Raw genomic sequence first — 6,400 nt, forward strand, 5'->3', positions numbered from 1 at the left:
ATGCATATTGGTTATCAACAAAAGAGATATAGATTAACGCGGATAATATAAAAGTTAAAGAACAGTAAAATATTGGTTGCAATAAAGTAAATGTAAAGCAAAGTAAATGAATTGTTAGCAATGTCAGTTTTAAGCCCCTGTCCACTTATTAGCAATTTAATATAAAAAGTATACGAAACTCAATTGTTGATTTCGAAGGTCACAATTTCTAGAATAAACTGTAAAAGTAATGTTAGACGCATTATATAATTAATTTTGTAATAAGCTAAAGAAGTGGCATTCCACTTTATTTCGCCGAAGTCGCTTGCGGCGCTATTTTTAAAAATTTGGATACTCAACTATAATAATACTCAATGCTTTTTGAACTTATTAAACACAAAATTTTAATAAATTACCGTAAATTTATTTACAGATTTAGTTTAAAAAATGCAAGGATATAGAAAACGTCATATTTATGTACATTATAAAATAGAGAAATACTCCAATTCTACAATATGAAATTGAATTGAATCTAATCAGACACATTCTTTAGTCTTTATACTGCAAAAGTAACTTTTTACATTCTCATCAGAGAAGGTATTAGATTTGTGTAAAATTTGACTACCCTAGTTTTTGTAAAATGTCCACGTTTTGAGACCCCCTGAATCCGAAAAATCGGTTTTTACGAATGTGTCTGTATGTATGCACGTCTGTCTGTGAACACGATAACTTTTGAAAAAATTAATCTATTAGATTGCCCTTTGGTACACTCGTTAAATGTCCTAAACTAAAGATCAAGTTCGTTAGCCCGCACATTTTGAATATTTTTGGACCACTTTATTTAAAATTCAAAAAATCTCTGTACGGTTATTCATAGTATTCAAAAAGTCGAACAATTTATCCTAATGACTTTTTTCAAAAAATCAAAAATTACCATAATTATAGCATTTGCAAAATTCCAAAAAACACGAAAATGAACCTTTTAAGCCAAATAACGCACTATATGAAAAAAAATCAAGAAAAGAAAAATGTTGCTTTTTGAATGCCCTACAAGATTATCATAACAACCTTTTGAATTTGTTTGAAAAATAAAAAATTCAAATTTTGACAGGATACAAAATAATGAAACAAATTTGTTATCAATTACTTTTTGATAGGATGCATAGTTTTGACTTTAATTATGAAAAACGTAATTAACAGTAAAAAAAATGTGCCCGCTGCGTGGGCACCTTCTTATCACAACTTTTATCTTTTAATGTCTTTTTCGTCTCGTGTGTGGGGTTTCAAAAAATTTAACTTTCAATGTTTTCGATGCTATTTTTTATGATTAAAACTAAAAACAGAACTATCAAAAAATTATTCATGGCAAACAAATCATTTTTATTCTCATCAGAGAAGGTATTGGATTTGTATAAAATTTGAGCCCCCTAGTTTTTGTCAAAAGGTCCACGTTTTGAGACTACCTTAATCCGAAAAACAGGTTTTTACGAATGTGTCTATCTGTCTGTCGTTATGTTTATCTTTATGTCTGTATGTCTGTGAGCACTATACTTTGGAAAAAAATAATCTATTAGATTGGCTTTTGCTACACTCTTTTAGTGTCCTAAGCTAAATGCCCAGTTCGTTAGTCAGACATTTTGGATAAAAATACTGAAAAAGTAAGCCAATTCAGAAAATTTTTGAGTGCACATTTTTTCATGATTCAAAAATTCTGTGTACAGTTGTTCATAGTACTTGAAAAGAAAAATGTTACTTTTCGATAGCCCTACAAGATTATCATATCAACTTTTTGAATTTTTTGAAAAATTCAAATTCTGACCGCACAAACACTAATCAAAAATTGAATTTTGCGGTCAAACTCTGCAAGATAGGAAAAAAAAGAATAAGACAGACATTGTGCACCCAAAAAATATCTACAAATTTGTTATTAATAACTTTTTATAGGACAAGTAGTTTTTGTTTTATTTATAAAAAAAAAAAAAAACATTGAAAATACAAAAATTAAATTTTTCTACGCGCGACACAAGCTAAGCTAAAATAAGTAGATAACATTTTTTCACCGAACGAAGAGCAAAATAAAGTTATTAAGGCCATGTGATGAGTGGGTCACGTGACCAGATTCCTACCTTACCGCGACTTTTTTTATTTCCCAATTTATTATCACACGAAACGCCTTATCGAGTTGAAAATTTGGTATACAAAACAAGAAGCACTGAGAATGGTGGGCCTGGTCCTAAATTTGAATAATTACGAAAAAAGTTTTTTGTTGTAAATAATTTTTTTGCTTTTTTCATAATTATTAAAATTTAAGACCAGGCCCACCTTTCTTAGTGCGTCTTATTTATAATCCCAAATTTTCAACTCTTTTGGCGCTTCGTGTGAAAATAAGTTGGGAAATAAAAAAAGTGAGGGTAAGGTAGGAATCTGGTCACGTTATCCACTCGTCACATGGCCTTAATGGTTTTTTTTACATTCTCATCAGAGAAGGTATTAGATATGTGTAAAATTTGACAACCCCCCCCCCATTTTTGTCAAATCTCCACGTTTTGAGAAACCCTAAATCCGAAAAATAGGTTTTTACGCATGTTTGTGTCGGTCTGTGTTTATGCCGGTCTGTCTATCAGCACGATAACTTTTGAAAAAATTATGCCATTAGATTGGTCTCTGGTACACTCTTATAGTGTCCTAAACTAAAGGTGACTTTTTCATAAAATTAAAAATTATTAGAGTTAAAGCATTTACAAAATTCCAAAAAACACACGAAAATGAACCTTTTAAGCCAATTAACGGACGATATAAAAAACTGGCAAGAGAAGAAAAAGTTTGATTTCTAAATGCCCTGGAAGATTACCGTAACAACTTTTCGAATGAAACTACGTCTGTTTTAATACCAATGTAGGTTATGAATTATAATAATATACATTCATGAGAATGATATAAAATTGCACGGATAAATTGAGTGCGAAGCACGATATACGTGATGAGAATGTTTTCGTTAAAGCCGAAGGAGCTTTAACAAAAGAAAATTTACAATCATCAAATTACTGTTGTCGATACTTTCACCGTTAGTTTTAAAAAATCTATGCAGATAGATCGAGCGCGCAGCGTGAGGTAAATACATTATCGAGCGCGAGAACAAACGGTCGCGCGCCCTAGGCTCCTTATTAAAAACGTTGTGTTTAGTTTTTAAAAATTAAAACTTACCTCTTAAATTTTATTTTTTGCCAGATTTTTCATAGTTGTAGACTTTTTTTAAACGTATCATAATGAAATATTAACATTTTCGTTTTTGAAATCGAGATTGGAGGTTTTGTTCATTTTCGCCGATGAATGACTCAATTAGAGAGGAAATGAAAAAATGCAGGATTTACATTTGATGTAAAACAGATCCTCATTTTATCGCCCTGAAAATTGAATTTAAAAATATTTAGATAACTTCAACTTAGTTATTACCCCGAGTAACCAAGCTTAAAAAACATCTTTCGAGCTATATTAAAAATTGATATTTCAGTATAAAAAACGATCGGGACGAACGCAACATTTTCAGGGGGATAAAATGAGGACGTAATTTACAAATGCTGTAAATATAGAATGCTTATCATTTTCCTCGCTACCAGTTATTCATATTTTAATGAGCCCGTAAAAGTGCTGAAAAATAATTATGTTTAAGTTGCTGTTAAAACACAACACCCAATCATTATTTTACAATAAAATTACTTTTGCACATGCCAAATGAAAGTTTCAAGACTAATTTGATTCAATTTTACAAGATAGAATATGAGCTTTTCTCTATTCTATAGAACACATAATTATTGTGACAGTATGTCCCTTTTCATACTGAAAATCAAACTTATAAATAAAAATAAAGTAATTTAATACATTTATATGATAAACAAATTCAAGAAACAGTGAGTATTATTATAGTTAAGTATTAAACAAAAAATTAATAAGCCGCAACCACACTAAAGCTGATGGTGTCGTTTTTGTTCCAGCCGTATACGAAAATCTGCATCAATATAAAGAAATAAACATCTTAAATACATAATCTTTTATATGTGGAATATAACAATCTTAAGTTTAAATTTATAATTTTTGTATTTGTTATTCTCAGGGCTAACACAGTCTAATTTACTTGAAAAAAAATGAGAAGGTGATCTATTTAAACCGTAAAAGTTACAAAAAAAATTACTAATTTTTGACACAAAAAGTGACCCATGTGCATTGATAATGTGACTAATGTTCCTTTCAATTTGAAAGTAAAATATATTTAAGAAGTTTACAGTATTAACTTTTTTAATTATAAAGTTACCTACTTTGCAATGGTTACATTCTAAAATCTTAAAGTTGAAAATTTTTTCATTTGAGGTCTTCTGAATCTCTTAAAAATTAAGCAATTTACAGACTTTATCGTTAAAGATTGAACAGTTTCAATTCTAAAACCTTGACTGTTAAACCAATGTAAACGTACGATTGAAACATTACAACATATTTTCAATATTAAAAATTTATTTATTCATTTTTCAATTTAGAGCAACTGGAAATTATAACGTGGATTCATATTTTGTAACCATAAATCTTTTTAATTTTTCATTTATAAGTGTTTGAAATTTCAAATTTTGTAGTTTAACGTCATTTAATTAAAAATAGTTTAATTAATTCATTTTTAAAGCTTTCATATTATAAGTGAACTTATTAAGTGTTTGAATTACAATTTTTTTAAGCTTCAATTTTAAAACTTTAAGTTGCATAAAATTCCCGAAAAACTCCTGGATATGCCAGATTTCCCGAGTCGCGAGACACCCTGCGACTCATAAGACTGCAAAAAACAATTCAAAAAATGCAATGGAATTCAAAAAGATGTGATACGTTTAGGGGGGAGGGGGGTCTGCCGAAGTATCATTCTCCAACGGTATAATAATAATAATAATACAAAAAATTTATTGTATTGTGTGAATTTAAAACAATTCAAGAGAGTTCCAAAGAATATAACATAATTTAGGATAAATTAATAAGAATGCAGAGTGATTTCCAAAATAATTCAAGTGAATTTAAAACAAAAAATATTTTACAATATCTTCAAATCTTTTAAACCCATTAAAATATGATAACATTCCGTTATATGTTATGAAAGTATATTATATCATGGAAATCTTCGGAAGTCTTATAAAATCCCTTAGAATCCTCAAATATCTCGAAATCTTATACGCCCTGTAAAAAATATATCATTGAAATATTTGAAATCCCACGAAATTTGTTTAATTTTTTGAAAATAGATTTGAATAATTTGAAATGCCTTATAATAGTTCAAGTCTTTTACAATATTTTGTAATCCTTTCAAACTTTGTGAAGATCTTGAAAATTCGTTTGAATTTAAAAGAATATCATAAAATAAATTTAAAATTCTTTGGAATATTAAAATATCCTAAAATCTTTCAAATATTTGGTAACAGACATGTACCTTTCAATGTTTGAAAAATTTTTAAATCAAATTAAATCCCTTAATTCTTTAAAATAAATTCTTTGTAATCCATTAGAATAATATAGAAACCCGCGAAATTACATGAAATGTGATATTTTCTAAAATCCTAGAGAACCTACTAAAATACCTGAAGAGCTTCTAAAATATCATAAAATCATTGAATATAGAGGATGTTTGGTTTTCTTTAAAATTTTAAATTATAAGTGAAAGGAAGAAATAGCGCACTTAGCAAAAGGGTCCAGCGATGCACTTTTTTTAAAGATGAATATAATTTTTTCCATATTCTCACTTGCAGGGTGCAGTATATGTGTAGCGAGCGTAAAGTTTCATGACGGCTCGGTGGTGAAGTGAGACTCTGCATGTAAACAGCGCGTTTTCAAGTGGAGCCAGCCAAAAAATATTTTTTGTCCGACCCCCTTTGAAAACGCGCCATTGCATGCACGTGAAGCAGGCGCAATGTGGCTGCTTCCAGCCCATGCGACGTTCGCACATGCGCCCTTCGCCGCCGGGCCGACATGAAACCTTATACCCGCTGCATAAAACTTTACGCCCGATAGAGAAAATTATATTTGTCTTTACAAAATTATACCGCTGTACCCTACAGTCTTTCTTCTGATAACTACGCTATTTTTTCTTGTCACTTAAAATAAAAATTTTTAGGAGCAATAAATATCCTTTATCTGCTTCACATGCTTGTTTTCAAGGAGGGTAGGACAAAAAGTATATAGAGTGTATCAAGGGCGTGAAGACGGCTATTTTGACGAGTGTGAATCCTTGCAAATTCATGGAAATTTCTTTAATCACTTGAAAATGCATTGGTATTTTTTTAATACCCTGCAATACAGTGAACCCTAGAGTGAGTGCCGGGTTTGGGACTGAACTTGGACCTAACTCCCTAGACAAAGGTCCACTTTGAATGTAAACAGTCAAGTGTGAGTGAGC

General features: G+C 30.0%; 1 protein-coding gene across 1 annotated transcript in view; it reads right to left on the reverse strand.

Moving 5' to 3' along the window:
- Positions 1-6,400, reverse strand: part of LOC117175825 (putative oxidoreductase GLYR1 homolog) — a 72,846-nt gene that overhangs the window by 51,362 nt on the left and 15,084 nt on the right. The gene's annotated exons all lie outside the window — the stretch shown is intronic.

Source organism: Belonocnema kinseyi, chromosome 7 (genome assembly GCF_010883055.1).
Source record: "Belonocnema kinseyi isolate 2016_QV_RU_SX_M_011 chromosome 7, B_treatae_v1, whole genome shotgun sequence".
In the NCBI taxonomy this organism is placed as follows: domain Eukaryota; kingdom Metazoa; phylum Arthropoda; class Insecta; order Hymenoptera; family Cynipidae; genus Belonocnema; species Belonocnema kinseyi.